The sequence below is a fragment of the Chiloscyllium plagiosum genome, chromosome 20 (assembly GCF_004010195.1).
Source record: "Chiloscyllium plagiosum isolate BGI_BamShark_2017 chromosome 20, ASM401019v2, whole genome shotgun sequence".
NCBI lineage: Eukaryota > Metazoa > Chordata > Chondrichthyes > Orectolobiformes > Hemiscylliidae > Chiloscyllium > Chiloscyllium plagiosum.
The window spans coordinates 33,882,249-33,900,055 of NC_057729.1; the positions used below are offsets into that span (position 1 = coordinate 33,882,249).

Consider the following 17,807-nt stretch of genomic DNA (forward strand, 5'->3'; position numbering starts at 1 on the left):
AGGGGGAGTTGAAATGTTGGGCCACAGGGCGGTGTGGTTGATTGGTGCGGGTGTCCCGGAGATGTTCCCTAAAGCGCTCTGCTAGGAGGCGTCCAGTCTCCCCAGTGTAGAGGAGACCGCATCGGGAGCAAGGGATACAATAAATGATATTAGTGGATGTGCAGGTAAAACTTTGATGGATGTGGAAGGCTCCTTAGGGCCTTGGATAGAGGTGAGGGAGGAGGTGTGGGCGCAGGTTTTGCAGTTCCTGCGGTGGCAGAGGAAGGTGCCAGGATGGGAGGGTGGGTTGTGGGAGGGTGGGTTGTAGGGGGGCGGGGCCATTTGCATTTCAGGGTGAACCGTCTTAGTGGCGCCTTCTCTCCAACTTGTAGTCAGTTCGTTGGGTTTGGGTTCTTTTTCGAGAAACTTCTTCACACCTTCCCGGTTGTGGAAGGAGGAAATACAGGTTGCATCTATCATTGCCATAAATCGACAAAGCTGGACCCTATCTATGTCATCAGTTGAAGTTTTCATCCCTTGTCGAGTAGGGAGAGTGGGTGGAGAAGATTTGAAACACAACCTTAGCAAAAAAAGCCTCATGTCAGCACTGAAACAACATCACTCGTAAATCATAGAAATGGGATTGGGTAGATCCTATTTTTTCATTTTTGTATAGGTTTGCTTTTTAACAGCTGAAACACCCAATTCAAACGATACACTGAAAAATCAAACAACATTGTTTCAGCAGTGGATTGATTGGCATAAATTTACTGCATCTCCTGTCCAACATTTTAATTTAGATAGTTAAGATACATATTAATTTGTGTTTATAGTAAAGCTGAATCTGATGCAGAAATAGCATACGTCACAGAATCCCATTCATTACTGCAAAGGAGTATTGTCCAGGATGTCTGTACCAGTACTATTATCTAGTGCCAATCTCTTGACTTTTACTCTATATTCTTGCAAAAATATTTCTATCTAAATAAACATCCAATGCCCTCTCGAATGTCTCCGTTGAATTAGCTTCCATCATATTTCCAGGCATTGCATTCCATACCCTAACTACTCTTTCTCAAGTTGCCCTTTTGGGCTAAAGAACTTGGTTTTATCTTAAGTTTTCAAAAACTTAAAAATCAAAGGAATAAGAACAACCTATGTGGCAGTAAAACATTTAACTTTAATACACAAACTAAATTCAAAATTGAAAGTTCAGACAAAGTATATTTTAATTATGTGAATTGATTATCAATTAACAACTCATTTGGTATGAGTTAATTTTAATTGTCTCACTGGAGCTTCATTGCTTCAGGTTTTAATTGGAAAGTTTCAAAAATGTACTATTTGAAATTGGTTTACTTTTTCTTTCAATATCTAGTGTACTTGCTAAAAGTATCAAACAATGGTATTTGCACTACAAATATATCTAATATAGTTTATTTAATTTCTGCAATGTAAGGAGGACTTACCAGCATACTGAAGTTTAATAATCAACTTTCCTGGACCACAGCTACCTTCACCTCAGTTCTTGGAATGGTACAGCTCAATGCTTTTTGGGTCTAATCTAATAGCTCTACCGTTTCCTGCTCTTTCCTAATCTCCCTTTTCTTTCCCTTCTAAAGTACTTGTTCAACACTCTTTTGAAAGTTACTCTTCAATCCACTTCATTATCCTTTCAGCCAATGTATGTCAGATCACAACAACTTGCTGCTGTTATGAGCCAGACCCCCTCAAAACATTGCAAGAAAGTAGCTCAAACCCAAACTTTTTTAGTTGGAAGCAGTGTAAAGTGGAACTTTATTGGTCAAACCACTAAGTTAAACAAAACAGAATTTATTTACAAGGTTACTGAATGAAACACAAGCAAAAGACAACAGAATACCAAATAACAACCTATCCGAAAACCTAACAGACTAACCCAACTTAATGATGCTGTTCCAAATACTTGCAATAATCTCCATAAACACTCCTCGGCACAAAAGGTAAAATCAAACACAAGGTCTTACAAGAGAGAAGTCAGAGAGTATCAGCCTGAACCTGCATCTTTGGGTCCAGCAGCTTCCATGCACCACTGCTGAAAAAAAACCAAAGCTGAGCTGGGAGAACTGGCCACTCCCATTTCATTGTCCAGTAGTTTTTTTCAAAAACTTGAAAGCCTGTTTCCTGTTGGCTATAATCAAACTGGCTCTAAAACCCTTCAACTTAGACTCTTCGGAGTCTGTGTCTTTTATGACCTCTTTGACAAAAAACCAAGGCCAACATAACCTTGTTAAAGGAACAGCATTGTCACACTTCTCCCCTTAAAATAAATGAACCATTAATATCCAAAGATGGCTTCCTTTTAAAAACCCTTAATCCTAAATTGTTAGTACTCTACAACACACATATACATTACATTGACTATAAACAAGCAAACATGTGCAACTACATTCGCTTTCAGTCTCTTTTACTTCTGTCACCGAATGCCTCTGTTTCTCATTCAAGTCTGGACAATGTGTTGATAATCACGTTGTCTCGTCCTGCTACTTGCACAATTTTCAAATTGAATGGCTGTAACAACAAGCTCCATCTAAACAGTCTGGCATTTTTGTCTTTAAATTTCTCCAATGGGAGAATTTTACCCATTAAACTTCAATGGGTTGTGGTCAGTGTATATGCTTGTCTTAGATACGATACTGGTAACATAAATATTGAAATGTTGTAACGCCAACACCAAGCTCAAAGTCTCCTTCTCAACTGTCAAATATTTCTGCGAATGAATGCTCAATGTTCTGGAGGAATACCCAATAGGTCTGTCTTTTCGTTGTCTTCCTGTAAGAGCACAGCACCGACACCCACATCATTTGCATCGATAGTCACCTTGAATGGTTTTGTGTAATTAGGTAAGACTAATACTGGGGCAGTGTTAATGCAGCTTTCAGGCTGTCAGATACCTTTTGACAGTCCACAGTCCACTGAAATTTCTTGATTTGGAGATGCCAGTGTTGGACTGGGGTGTACAAAGTTGAAAATCACACAACACCAGGTTATAGTCGAACAGGTTTATTTGGAAGCACTTGCTTTTGGAGTTCCGGAACTCACTAGCTCTGAAAGCTAGTGCTTCCACATAAACCTGTTGGACTATAACCTGGAGTTGTGTGATTTTTAACTGAAACTTGTTGCCTTTCTTTAGCAATTCTGTGTTTGGAGCAGCTGCACTGCTAAAACTTGGTATGAGTTTTTGATAAAATACACAGTCCCAGGAATCGTAGAACTGCTGTTTTTGTCGATGGCACGGGAAACTCCACAGTTACCTTTGTTGTTGCATCCTGTGGAGTCATTTGTCCATGTCCAAAACCATGACCCAGGAAGGTGATTTACACTTTAGCAAATTCACTTTTAACCGGGTTTATCACCAAGCCTGCCTTCTGAAGTCGATCGACTAAGTCTGATAAATGTTGCAAATGTTTCTTCCACTTGTGACTAAAAATCACCAGGTCACCTATATATACAACACAGTTGGATAGTCCAGCAATGATCTTATTGGTTAGTATCTGAAATGTGGCTGGTGCATGTTTCATACCAAATGGCAAAACTTTAAGTTGATACAGTCCATTTGGCATTACAAAAGCCAAAATTGCCTTCGCTCTTTCTGCCAAAGGTACCTGCCAGTATCCTTTGAGCAAGTCCAACTTAGAAATATAAGGTGCTTGTCCAACTTTTTCAACATAGTCTTCCAAACGCAGAATCAGAAATGCCTCAGTCTTTGTAACTACATTGACTTCGCGATAGTCCACACATAACTGTTGAGTACCATCGGTTTTGGCACCATGACTATTGGTGAGCTCCAATCAATGTTACTCACTTTAATTATGTTGTCTTGGAGCATGCATTCAATCTCGTTTTGAACCTGTGCCAACTTTAAAGGGTTATGCCAATAAGGATGTTGCTTAGTCGGAACAACATCTCCTATCTCTACATCATGCATAATTAGGTTGGTACTTCCCAGCTTTTTTCCACATATATCCCCATGTGATAGTAATAACTTTTTCAGGTAATTTTGATATTCCTCTGGAAGGTAACTCAATAAATTATCCCAATTTTGACAACTTCCTCATTGAGGAATGTCCAATTCAGAATCTTCTGAACGTGATTCTTCCCTCTGTGTTATAACCAATAACACAGTCTCCTTTGGCTTTCCTTTCCTGTAAAACATACCTTTTGAGCATATTCACATGACACATTCTAAGGTTTCTTCTTGCTTGGAGTCATTATCAAATAGTTCACGTCACTCAATTTCTTTTCAACTTGATAAGGTCCACTGAACCTTGCTTTAAAAGGATCACCTATCACTGGAAGTAACACTAACACCTTATCTCTGATAGCAAAATTGCAAGTTTTTGATTTCTTGTCTGCTTCCTGTTTCATTGTATGCTGTGATACGTTCAAATACTGTCTTGTCAGCTCCCCCACTCTATTTAATTTTTCCTGAAAATTTGACATATCGTCCCAAATATGTGGTCTCTGAATTCTGACTTACCAATTTCTCCTTAATCAATTTTAGTGATCCTCTCACTTCATGCTCAAACACTAATTCAAATGGACTGAATTTGGTCGATTCATTTGATGCATCTCTGATTGCAAAAAGCACAAATGAAATTCCCTTGTCCCAATCATCTGGATAGTCTTGACTAATAGTCCTCAACATGGTGTTTAAAGTCTGATGCCACCTTTCCAGTGCTCCCTGTGATGCTGAATGGTATGCAGTAGATTTGAATTGATTTCTACCTAACTTCCTTGAATAATTTTGATGTAAAGTTTGACCTTTGATCTGATTGTGTCTCTGTGGGTCGTTGATATCTAGTGGAAAAAATTTATAATTCCTCTACAATCATTTTAGCTGTGATATTGCATAATCGAACAGCCTGTCTGAAATCTAGTGGACACATCAACTGTTGTTAAAAAATACTGATTCCCACTTTTTGTTTTTGTTAGGTGTCCTACACAATCAATTAAGACTCTTTTAAAAGGTTCCTCAAATGCAGGAATAGGTATTAAATATGCGGGTTTTATTACTGCCTGTGGTTTTTCCAATTACCTGACATGTATGACTTATCTGGCAAAATCCAACTACATCCTTGTGCAGTCCAGGCCAGTAAAAATGTTTTTGTATTTTAGCTTGAGTTTTTCTCACTCCTAAATGATCCCTTTGAGGTAGCTTGTGCGCCATTCACATCACCTCCTTTCTGGCAATACAATTTAATTAATGTCTGCCTGTTTCTCATCTGTCTGAATATGCGATAGTCTCCATTTCCTCACGAAGACATAATTTTTAAGAAAATAACATTCAGGGATACATTCGGATTCATTTTCTGTGTATGCCTTTGATACAATTGTTTTAAATTTTCATCTTTCTGCTGTATCTCAGTTAATTTATCTAAGCTAAAGATGTCAGCTTTGCCATCTGTCTGCTCCTGGTTTATCTTCAACATCTAATCAAATAGAGCCTCTGCTAATTCCATATCAACTTTCTTATCTGTACTCTTTGATCTCTCCTCTTTCGACTGGTGACTTTGTGACCTCACATAGTCAGGAAATGTCCCATGATATATGTCCTGCAATAGTTCAGTTGTCAGACTTTCCACTAGCTTTTCATCAACAGTTGGCAACCCTCTTACCTGTGAACCAGCTATATCATTAGCAAGGACAAACTGTATTCCTGGAGCTGAGAGTTTGTTCAGTATTCCTACCAGGACTTCCCCATTCTTCACTGGACAGGACACTCTAACCTCATTTTACAAAATTGAGCACTTTTTGTCTCACCATGAATTCCTGTAATTAGTACCTTTTCTGGCGGTAGTCCATCAGAGGTACATATCTCCTCATCTTTCAATGTCACAGATTGAGAGGATCCTGTATCTCTTAATATTGTAACCTCTTTTCCTGCTGCTCCTGGCCTATGTGAGCAAACTTTGCCTTCGCAGGTATAAGGTTTAAGAAGATCTGGCACTTCCACCTTAACCAACCTCCAACCACCTTGTACATTCTAGTGCAGATTTTTAGCCTTCACTGTGCTTTCCATTACAACTCCAACAAAATTCACTGGTTTTTCCTGTTTTCCTATATCTGGCTTCCCAGTGCTTTTCCTAACCAACCAAAACCATGATTTCATGTGGCTTATGTTATTGCAGTGAAAACACCGGAGCTTTTCAACTTCTCTTTTCCCTTCAAGGGTTTTGTTTTTACCCTGTGCTAAATTATCCTTATGATCTTCACCGAGCTCTACCTTTCGCTTTCCATGTGAGGATTTCTCTTTTCCCCAATTTATATCCCTCATGGATTGAAATTGATTTTGGAAGCTAAACTTTAATTTAGGGACCAACTCAATCTCAGCCATTTTAGCTGCTAATCTTGCCATTTTAACTCTCTGCTCTTCCACATGAGTTCTCACTACTTCAAGAAGTGAACTTTGAACTCATCCAAAATAATTCTGTCTGTAAGAGTGTCATGGGTTTGCTCTATTTTTATTGCCATTATCCACCAACCAAAATGTCTTTGTTTTATCCTTTCAAACTCAATGCAGGTTTGACCAGGGTCGTTCCTTAGATTCCTGAAATGTTGTCTGTAGGCCTTTGGCACAAGCTCATATGCATTTAAGATGGTTTTCTTCACCTCATACACCCCATATACCTCTTCTGGTAGTGATGTGAATACTTCACTAATTCTACCTACAAATTTTGTTTGGATTAACAAAACCCACACAGTCACAGGCCACCGTATTTGTTTAGCCACCTTTTCAAATGGTCACTGGCCACCTTCTCATCAAATTTAGGCAATGCTTGAATATATTTAAAACAGTTTCTCACCAGGTCTTTATCTACCATGGGTTTGCTCATCCTCACTCTCTTCCTTGCTACACTTACCTTCGGCCTTCATCTCCAGCCTTTTAAGCTGACTTTCCTGTCTGAGTGCCAATTTCTGAAGTTCAGACTCCCTGTCTTTCTTCCTTTCCTCTCTGTTTTTCCTCTGCTTCTAATCGTAATTCCTTGTCTTTTGCCTCTAACTCAAGGTGCTTCATTTTCAATTGAATCTTAGCCATCCCTAAAAGTTCTGATGGTAGCAAGTTTTGAGAAGATTTGTAACTCAGGTTGAGGTTCTGGATGTAGGTTTGCTCACTGAGCTGGAAGGTTCATTTTCAGACATTTCATCACCATTTTCAGAAACTTCGTCTGGAGGATCACTGAAGATGTTACCTAGTGTGGTGATGAAACATCTGAAAATGAATCTTCTCAGTGTGGTGCCTAGCTGAGATTTATTAAAAATGTGAGAAGGCCAAAATGAGACAATATTCTAAGCAAAATTAAACTAAGATTCATTTTATTGCCTAATGTCCTCTTGAAGGATTTTAGTGAGGGAGCCCAGAAAAGGGAAAAATCTTCCTTGAGCTTTGCCCACACCAATCTACCTATTGCAGATATATCTAACCATTACAATATTGTAGCAGTGACCACATAGTCCTTGTGGAGACAAAGTTTGTCTTGTTCATATGATTATGTTGTGCAGTGATGCTACTCTGCTTAATGGGATGGATTCAAAACAGATCTAGCAGCCAAAACTGGGCATCTTTGAAGCAATTGGGTGCAGGACCTGGAGTGTAGGGAGGTTAGGAACATGGCATCAATCTCAAAGGAGGGTGCCTGTAAACAGGAAAGTGGCTTGAAGTGTGTATACTTCAATGCAAGAAGTATACGAAATAAGGTAGGTGAACTTGCAGCGTGGGTTGGTACCTGGGATTTCGATGTTGTGGCTATTACGGAGACATGGGTAGAACAGGAACAGGATTGGCTGTTGAAGGTTCCAGGGTTTAAATGTTTTAGTAGGGTCAGAGGTGGGGGTAAAAGAGGGGGAGCCATGAAAAAAGTAAACTAAATTTATTTCACACTTCCTTTGTAATATGTTGATTTGCCATTCAAGCACAAAGGCTTTTGGCAGACTGAAACTACAGGCAGTGAGAAGTCACATTTAGACTGCTTACTGAAACAAAAAAAAAGAACAAAGAACAGCAGATGCTGGAAATCAAAAAGAAACACAGAAATTCTTTTTGGAGTCAAAGCAGAGTTAATGTTTCGGGTCCAGTGATCCTTCTTCAGAACTTCCAAAATGTTACCTCGCCTTTGTCTCCAGAGATGTTGTCAGACCTGCTGAGTTTTTCAGCAATTTCTGCTTATTGAGATATTGCAGTGCCTTATTTGAACAATAACATAATGTAATGCAAGGTCAACATAATAAGTTGACGATTGTTGCTACTTGCTAAAAGGATAACAGCAGAATTCAAACTAGTATTCAAGAGAATTTGATCAGAGAGAGAGTCCTGCAGGTAAAGACATCAGACAGTTACTTTCATCTAAATAGTCAAAGAAGTGATCCCCAAACACTTGAAATAGAAAGAAAGATGAACTCCTGTAACCTATTCCACCTTCAAGTTCACTTGAGAAATCTACCCTTGGGGCAGATCAACTACAATAACTTTTGCAGCCACAGAGACATTTGTTTCTCAAGATCTTCACTGCAATCAAAACATCAATTAAGAAACAAGATCTGCACAGAAATAGAGGCTGAGTTAAATCCCATTTTTAATTATAACAGCTTTATCTTAATCTGTATCTAATTTTGTGTGTTTAATAGTGTTGGTGAGTCAAGTGGATGAGTCAACACATTTTTGTTATGCCTCCAGGACAAGTGAATGGGAAATAAATTAACCTTCTTCATTTTTAAATATGCAAAATCTTGCTGCTGGGTTATCAACATCAAGTCAACCATGTTGGGGATAATAAAATAGACACAACCCCACATACAAATATAGTGATTATGAGCAAATAAAAGTTGACAGCTAAAATTTGACCATAACATAATATATGTTATATGGTTAATTTTTATTGTGAGATAATGAGCACTGTATGGAAAATGCTAAGCATTATGACCTTGATGGCTTAGAACAAATCTGAATGGAAATGAAATCTAAAAAACTCAATGATTGACATATGTTTTCAAAAGTCCAATTGTTTTACAAAATGAAATGCTCATACGAGGAAGCTATTAGGGTGCTTAGAAGAATGGTGTCTCATAATGAAATTCTCTGCATAGAATATAGAAGTTATTTTGCTTTCACTTTTTTACGATGATAGTTGTGTATATTAACGCTTTTTTTTATTTAAAGAGAAATAAAACTTCTGTTTATATCACATGAATGCTGATTACTTGTATGCAGATGGGGAACATATTTAAGAGCATATGTTTAAGCATACGTTAAGAGACATTGAAGGAAATTTTAGTATGGTTATGTGAGGGGTGTGTGCTTGTACTGTTTAATTCTGTAAATATGTGCAATACAAGTAAACTTTAGTTCCAGTTTTATCCTTCATTAACTGGCTTGCTGGTTTAGAACACATTTGGTGCTTTCGTGCCATCAATGCATGGTTGTAATTTAAGGCTGTAAGAAGAGTTTACAGTGTTCTGTGCATGTGACCTGTTTTCAATGACCCCACACAAGTTGACCTTGTTATTTATGACAGTTTGCTGACCTTCTGAAGTTTGGTGGAAGGGTGCTTGGTGGCATACTAAATCCAGTAAGAAAATAAATATCAGTACCACTTTTGGCATTTCAGTCATCTCTTGACATTATGGTTTTATATTTCATGATTATAGAGAGAGAGAGGGGAAAATGTTATAACTGGGACATCGTGACCTAACACTGCAGTACATCAGGCACAGTGGTCGGAGAGTAACACTCTACTTGTTGTATCATTCCTGTGAACAACATATAAACTGCATGAAATCATGAGTTCAAAATTTTAATAATGATTTCAAGAATAAAGATTGTCTTTAGAGATACCTCCTTAACAGCATGAATTGTGAGCAGAACTGATGTTATAAGGTAACTAAACAGGTCAAATTCCATTTGATTGCATTCCCTTGTAGGAATTTGTACCATTTTTTTCAAGGAACAAATAATAGCCAAAGTTATAAGCAAAGGAAGTAGAATTATATCTTACTTCTATTCAAATTCATGATTGTATATGTCGCATTTCTGTTTATGGGCTCCATGATCTGGCCTCATATCTTTTCTAGATCTTTGCATTGGGAGTCACTGGAATGGAATTGCTGCTTCAATTTCTCTACTCAACAACTCCTAACCAATCTATTGCCCTCTGAAATTACAGCACTCCATTTCTGCCATGACCACCTGCTATTATCTTGCACTATCATTCTTCTAATCATTTAATCATTCTTGCCCTTTCACAGGCCTTTCCCATTATTCTTTTCCACCCACCTTTTCCTGGCTCAGAATCTCATTATTAGCAATTACGTTTCTAACTTCTTTCAGTTCTTAAGAAAGTCACCAACCTAAAATATATATACTGTTTCTTTCCCTGTTACTTTGCTATTACGAGGGGGCATAGCTTTAAATTAAGGGGTGGTAGGTATAGGACAGATGTTAGGGGTAGATTCTTTACTCAGCGAGTCGTGAGTTCATGGAATGCCCTTCCAGTAGCAGTGGTGGACTCTCCCTCTTTATGGGCATTTAAACGGGCATTGGATAGGCATATGGAGGATAGTGGGCTAGTGTAGGTTAGGTGGGCTTGGATCGGCACAACATCGAGGGCCAAAGGGCCTATACTGCGCTGTATTTTTCTATGTTCTATGTTCTATGTTCAATAGCAGCAGAATTATATTTAATCAAAATCTGAAACCTCGTGGCTCAGCATTTTCTTTACCATTACCATCAAGCCAGAGGGTCGACATTCATTCAATGGGGAGTGCAGGACAGCTTACCAACAGCAATAGATATACGCTTTGCCATTCTGATTGCTTGCTGCATCTGCATGTCAGCTTTCAGCCCTTATTTAAAATGACGTCCAGGTCACTTTGGATATAAGAATATTTTAATCACTCACTATTTAGCAAAGGTGCACCTCCATTTCTATTATCAAAGTACATATCTTCTCACGAATCCACATTATGTTCCACCTGTCATGTTTTTTTTTGCCATTTGCTCAGCTTATCCAAATCCTCTTGTATCCACTTTGCATCATCTTCGCAACATGTATTCCCACCTAGTTTAATGACATCTACAAACGTAGAAATACTCTGTTTGGTCCCTATGTGCCAAATCATTTATATAATTAGGGCTGGTTCTTGCCAGTTTACATTCATATCCTGTACTTTTATCAATTTCTAGGTCCTCCTTTATTGAATTCTAAAATATTCCCAGTCTTCAGATCTATCACTTTTTTTGGTATTTTTATATACCTACTTTGATCTAATGCAATCTTTTACTTTTGTTAATCATAGCTGGAAATGTGTTGCTGGAAAAGCGCAGCAGGTCAGGCAGCATCCAGGGAACAGGAGAATCGACGTTTCGGGCATAAGCCCTTCTTCAGGAATTGCTTGCTGCATCTGCATGTCAGCTTTGAAGAAGGGCTTATGCCTGAAACGTCGATTCTCCTGTTCCCTGGATGCTGCCTGACCATTCCTGAAGAAGGGCTTATGCCCGAAACGTCGATTCTCCTGTTCCCTGGATGCTGCCTGACCTGCTGCGCTTTTCCAGCAACACATTTCCAGCTCTGATCTCCAGCATCTGCAGACCTCACTTTCTCCTTTTGTTAATCATAATTGACTCTCATTTCTTGTTAGGTTTTGAGTCTTAAAAGAATGTATGCTTGTTGTAAACCAGGTTTTATTTTAAACAAAAAATCATGGCAATCGACTACCACATCATTTAATATATTTTCCCAATCTACCATAGCAAATTTGCTTCTTATTCCTTCAGTTTACTTCATTTGGATTAAAGAGATTAAAATTTTACTAATTCCATGCCCCCACCAAATATGGATTATATTTCATCATTTTCCAACCTAATGGAAGATACCAGCATGTTATGGTCATTCTTCCTAAAGATTATTTTACATTAAGATTATTAATTAGTCCCATCTCAATATGTATTACTAGATTTAAAAGAGACTTCTATAACTGCTCTACCAACAAAAAACATCTTGTACATATTCTAGCAATTTGCATTGGTGCTCATTATATTTAACCAATCTTTATGTATATTAAAGTTACAAATGATTACTGTATTATACTTGTTACATGCACATCTATAATTTTTTGATTTATACCATACCTAACATTACCGTTATTGTTTGGTGGCATACAAATGTTTGCTGCCCTGTTCAAAGTTGAAAGAGCTCAGTTTAGGAGATGAGGTGATATCTAGCCAGTATTGGACCAAGTGCAGCATCAAAAAGCCCGAGCAAAACTGAATTTGGATTCAGTAGGAAAGGTCTCCTCTGATTTGAGTCTTAGCTAACGTAAAGGAAGATGGTTATGGTTGGAGGAGGTCAGTTATCTCATCCTCACAGCAACATGCAAAACATTTTCAGTGCTGTATCCCAGGCCATACATTTGTGACTCTTCAGATAGTGAAGAAATCCATATCGACATGCAGTAATACCTGGATGATATTCAGGTCTGAACCGATAAGTGGAGAGCATATTTATATCACACAAATGTCAAGCAACAACCATCTCCACCACAAAAGAATTGAACTATTTCTCTCTGTTATTCAACAACCTGTGGGCTATCATTAAACCAGGAACTTAACTGGACCAGCCCTATAACTACTAGGACTACAAAAGCGGAGAATTCCTCGGGGAGTATCACATCTCCTGACCAATATTCCTTCTAATTTTAGTGTGCAAACCTCCAAGATTCATGTGTGGTAGCAATTTTTTAAACATCGGAAATCAGTACGTCATACCAATCGTTGTGCACAGAATGACACGCAGAGCAGGCTCTGTTGCTTAGAAGGACGGTTGCTTCTGACTTTCCAAAGTCTAGCTTCCAGGATGTGCCTTGCCTAGCTGGTGCGGCCCCAATCACACTCAAAGTTCTACTTCATCCAGGACATAGCAGCCGTCTACAACTGTAAACATTCACAGGACCGCAGGTCCTTCGACAGCTGTTTCCAGACCTACAATCTATAAAAGGGCAAGGGCATGTGTATAGACTCTATCATGTTATTCTGTATTTTTGATTGTGGTCTGAAATGGGAAAAGGACTGTTTTAAAAACCAACCATTTTGTAAGGGATTTTTGCATTTTTTAAAAGTAAGCTGCCAACATCTTAGCCGAGGGAGAAGCTTAGTCACAAATGCACTATCACCGAGAGATGTGTAGAAAATTAGATTGGCTGGTAACGGGTAGCTGATTGTCACTTGTGTCTAAGAAGACAAGTGAATTTAGGAATATGCTTACTTTTTGAAAAATCTTTAACTTTTGAGAAGCATTGGAAATAAAGGGGCTTAATTTCCACAGCTCTATCCCAGAAAGGCATGACAAAGTATTGGAGCTTGACCAGGATGGATTTTGAAACAGAGGCAATGAGGATTTAGGTGTAATATTAGTAAATAACAGGTGAAGGAAAATGCCAAGTTCTGTAGTGCATTCAAGACATGGCACCAGTAATGGCCAAACATTTCCTGCTTATGGTAGTTGTCTCTAACAGTCTTAAGGGAACTTTCAAAGCTCAGGTTGATTGAATTGCTGGGTAAACTGGAAGTAGTTTTGCCAGAAAGTGCTAAGAAGCCAAATATAATTAAGGTATTAGTACAGCACTTGGGTTTAAAGAAAATGCAAGAAAGATCAGATATTTCTAGTCATGAGACGTTGGAATCAGGTGAAATTCAGTTATGGTTCAAGCAACTTGAGCATGAGGAGAACATGATGAAATAAGAGATGGCATAAAAACACAAAGGAAAAGGAGAGAGATAAGGAACAGAAATGGAATTAACAAAACAGGGAATGAACATGAAATAAATAGAATTGCAAAGGAAAGAGAAGGAAGATGAAAGAGAAAGCAAGAAAATATTGTTATCAGCATAAAAGGTATGGCTGAATTAGGGATCGTCAGATGCTAATGCCAACCCTGGTGAGGAGAATTGGAATCATAATTTGAAGTCCAGTCAAGAAATATTTAAATTGGCGCAGGACCTATGAAGAACATGATGTGGAAGCATTCTTTGAGAAAGTGGCTAAACAAACGACTTGCAAAAGAATACTGAACCCTAATCAGGCAGAATAAGTTGATAGTTAGAGCACAGGAAATTTATGCTTCACTGTCATAGAAAGCTTTTCGGAATCATGATGCTGTAAGACATACTACATTGCCTGCAAGTAACTTAGTGCTTGAGGTCTATACAGAATGCCCAAATTTCTCCTTTTCTGCATGATTTCTAATATTTTCTCTGAGGTTTTATGACTCTTGTTTCTTTGTCTACATGTGTAACACTGCATTTATCCATTGTGTATATCACTTGCCAGTCATGAGCCTAATTACCCAACATACTAAGATATGTGTGGCGTCACTCACACAGATCTTAGCATTGGTAAGTGTGCAAATTGTGCCTCTAGCACTTGTTTCTTTAAATAGGAAGACTAAAACTGCACACAGTTTTCAAAATGTGGTCTCATCAATACCCTATTTAACTGAAACAAAACATCCTTTATGTTTAATTTCTCTCATAATTAAGGATAGCATTACATTAGCCTTAATTGCTTGCCCTACCTGCATACTAACTTTTTGTGATTCATGCAAAAGAACATCTAAATCCCTCAGAATTCTCCAGTTGTTCTCCATTTATTCTTGTTGTCAAAGTGAACAATTGCACATTTTCTTACATTATACTCCATCTGCCTGATTTATTCATGATTCAACATGCCTTCCTGAAAAAGTGGTACGTGGATCTCTTGTTGACTCCCTGGCTTGCCCACATGACTCCCAACACCTCAACAGGATTCTATCCAGAGAATTTAGTCTGCTTAAGCAATAATTTAATGCTCTAAATAGTACAACAATTAATTTATTTTTTTTCTTTGAATAATTTGTGAGCAAGAAATCAGTTATTATCAAGTCTTGGAGAAAATTTGAAGAGTGCAGAGGCATTGTATAAGACTATCTGGGACACTGTTCAATTTAGGAAAATCGGCTTGTAATGAGAGGGAGGGTCACAGTGAGTGGAACAGTCCTAAGGTAATAGGTTATAATGATAAGCACTGTACTTCTCGATCATTTCAATCTTTGCAATCAAACTTAAATTCCCATAGTTATGAACAAAATTCCAGATTATTTTGCAACTGCTGGAGATAAGCATGGTGCCCATTTGTGCCTGAGATGTTGATGTGTTTGTAATGAAGGTCTTGAAGAACAGAGTGCAGTACTTGAAGGCTGAATGTAGGTACTGTGATCAATCATAACACATGATAGAGCTATCATATCTAAAGCCAAATTCCCAAAGGTGGTGTTCAGGTATTTCAGGAGGACTTAATCGCTAGAGGGAAGCAAAAACTGTGGGATATATCAAAAAATCTTTTGGCAAGTTCAAGCGTTGGATAAATGTTCAGGTCAAAGACCAAGAAATCCTTGGATTCACAAAATGGTGTGATGAACAGGAGAGTAAGAAAGCACAATTGAAGGGTCATAGTAACTTTGGAAATGATTCTTGTGCTCGAAAGCAATTATGACTGGAGAAAGGACTTCTGATAGAACAAAGGGCAAGATCTCACGTGGTTCTATAATTATGACAGACATAGAAGTGGAAGTAGAGACTTTATCTCGATGAGATCAGCCCCAATAAAATAAAGGCCAAAGAATAGTCTCCCAACAGAACTGGAAGCAGAAGACTTCAAGACTGTACTAGTATGTTGGCTGCCAATAAATCAGAGGATAAGTTAATAAGGGATACAAAGGTAGTCAAATAGTTGGAGTGAATTTGGAGTTTATTCTGAAGTGCTGGATAATGTTCAACCAACTTGTTACAAAGTGTGCTTGTCCTGAAAAAGTTCATGTAGATGGGATTTAAAACTAAAGCAAGGCCTCCAGGAGTTTTGAAGAATGATTGGGTAATACAGATGATAGTGTCTTCAATAACTGGAAAAGTAGTCTCAATCTTTTTAAAGATTTTTTTGTGGCATATTCACCAGAGTGGAGGTATATTGGCATAAGTCATATTTCTCTACCTTTTAAACAGAACTGCTTCGAAGACTGCCCAGAAAGGTAACAGATGCATAGGAACTAGGAACAGGAGTAGGCCATTTGGCCATCAAGTGTGATCTGCAATTCAACAAGCTCATGTCTGGTCTACTCAGATCTCAATTCCTCTTTACTACCAACTCAGCATAGCCATCAACTCCCTCAAAAAAACTCTCTCTTCTTTGAATACTTCCAGTGATTTAGCTTCCACAACTCTCTCAAGTAGATAATTCAAGACATTCACAGCCCTCTGAGATAAGAAATTCCTTCACATTTGTTTTAGATGAGTGTCCCCTTATTGTGTAACTATGTCCCCTTGTTTGAGATTCCTCACTGGTGGAAACATATTTCAATATCAACCTAAGATTCTTGTGTGCTTCAATGAGGTCACTCATCATTCCTCTACACTTCAATGCATAAATCAACCTCTTCATCCCAAGAATCAGCCTAGTGAATCACTTTGAAAGTGTCTCCAATATCAGTGCATTCTTCTTTGAATAAGGGGACCAGACCTGCAGTATTGGACTCAAAGTGCAGTCTCACCAACGCCCTGTACAGTTGTAATGAGACTTCCCTGTTTTTAAACTCCAGCCCTCTAGCAATAAACAGAATTCCATTTGCCACCTCAATTACTAGCTGCACCTGCATACTACCTTTTTGTTTCATGTACAACAATACTCAGGTCTCTGCCTGCTGCATTTTATTTTGGAGTTCCTCTTTCTCCATTTATATAATCGGAAACTGAACAAAAGTTTCTATAGCCTAAATTATGCCACCAGCATATGGCATTTTTCAAAAAGAGGTGTTTTTTTGCTGAAAATCTGTGGTGTTCAACTAAAAGCAGATCTTACATTTGTTTGTACCAAAATGAACAACTTTCAGGCAGCTTTACAAGATATATGATATCATGGGGTGGTACTGTTTAATGGAACTGAGGAATTTGAGAAATGTATTTGTTAGGCATTTAAATACTTTAATATTTAGCAAAGTAGGTAAGACTAACTTTCATTCACAATCGTAGTTAGTTTTAACTATTAATCTTACAGTGAGCATTACAGAAAAAAACTGCTGTATCTTAAAAAAAAGTCAGAGGAGTTGCAAAGCTTGCTTGGATTGAAATATTTGTATAATTAGACTAGATCAGATGCTGGTTTTGATGTATTTGGGTTGAGTACTCTGATAAAACACCCTAAGTAGAGGATGTTTTAAGGACAAATGAAACATTATCAAAATTTAAGTTTTTTTATTGATTTGTAGAATGTGGGCATAACTGGCTGACCAGCATTTATTGTCTGTCCCTAGTGGCCCTTGAGAGGTGGTCGTGAGCTGTCTCTTGAACTGCTGCAGTCCACCTTCTGTGGATTGATCCACAATGCTATTAAGAAGGGAATTCCATGATCTTGACTGAGCAACAGTGAAGGATTGGCGATGCATTTCTAAGATAGGATTGTAAGTGGCTTGGGGAGGAAATTGCAGGAGTTCGAGGGCTGGGACTGAGACAAGGTGGGGGAGGGGAAATGAGGAAACTGGAAAAATCTGAGTTCATCCCTTGTGGTTGGAGGGTTCCTAGTAGGAAGATGAGGCGCTCTTCCTCCAGCCGTCGTGTTGCTATGGTCTGGCGATGGAGGAGTCCAAGGACCTGCATGTCCTTGGTGGAGTGGGAGAGGGAGTTGAAGTGTTGAGCCACGGGGTGGTTGGGTTGGTTGGTCCGAGTGTCCCAGAGGTGTTCTCTGAAACGTTCCGCAAGTAGGCGGCCTGTC

At 38.4% G+C, this 17,807-nt stretch overlaps 1 protein-coding gene across 2 annotated transcripts in view; it reads right to left on the reverse strand.

Moving 5' to 3' along the window:
• LOC122560156 (transcription elongation factor A protein 1-like) overlaps positions 1-17,807 on the reverse strand; it is a 140,182-nt gene that overhangs the window by 63,154 nt on the left and 59,221 nt on the right. The window contains exon 1 of one of the 2 annotated variants that reach the window (XM_043710489.1): positions 1,986-2,019. The exons of the other annotated variant lie outside the window; for it this stretch is intronic. The gene's annotated coding sequence lies outside the window, so the exon portion shown is untranslated. Of the gene's footprint in view, positions 1-1,985; positions 2,020-17,807 lie in introns of those variants that run through there. 2 annotated transcript variants of the gene reach the window in all.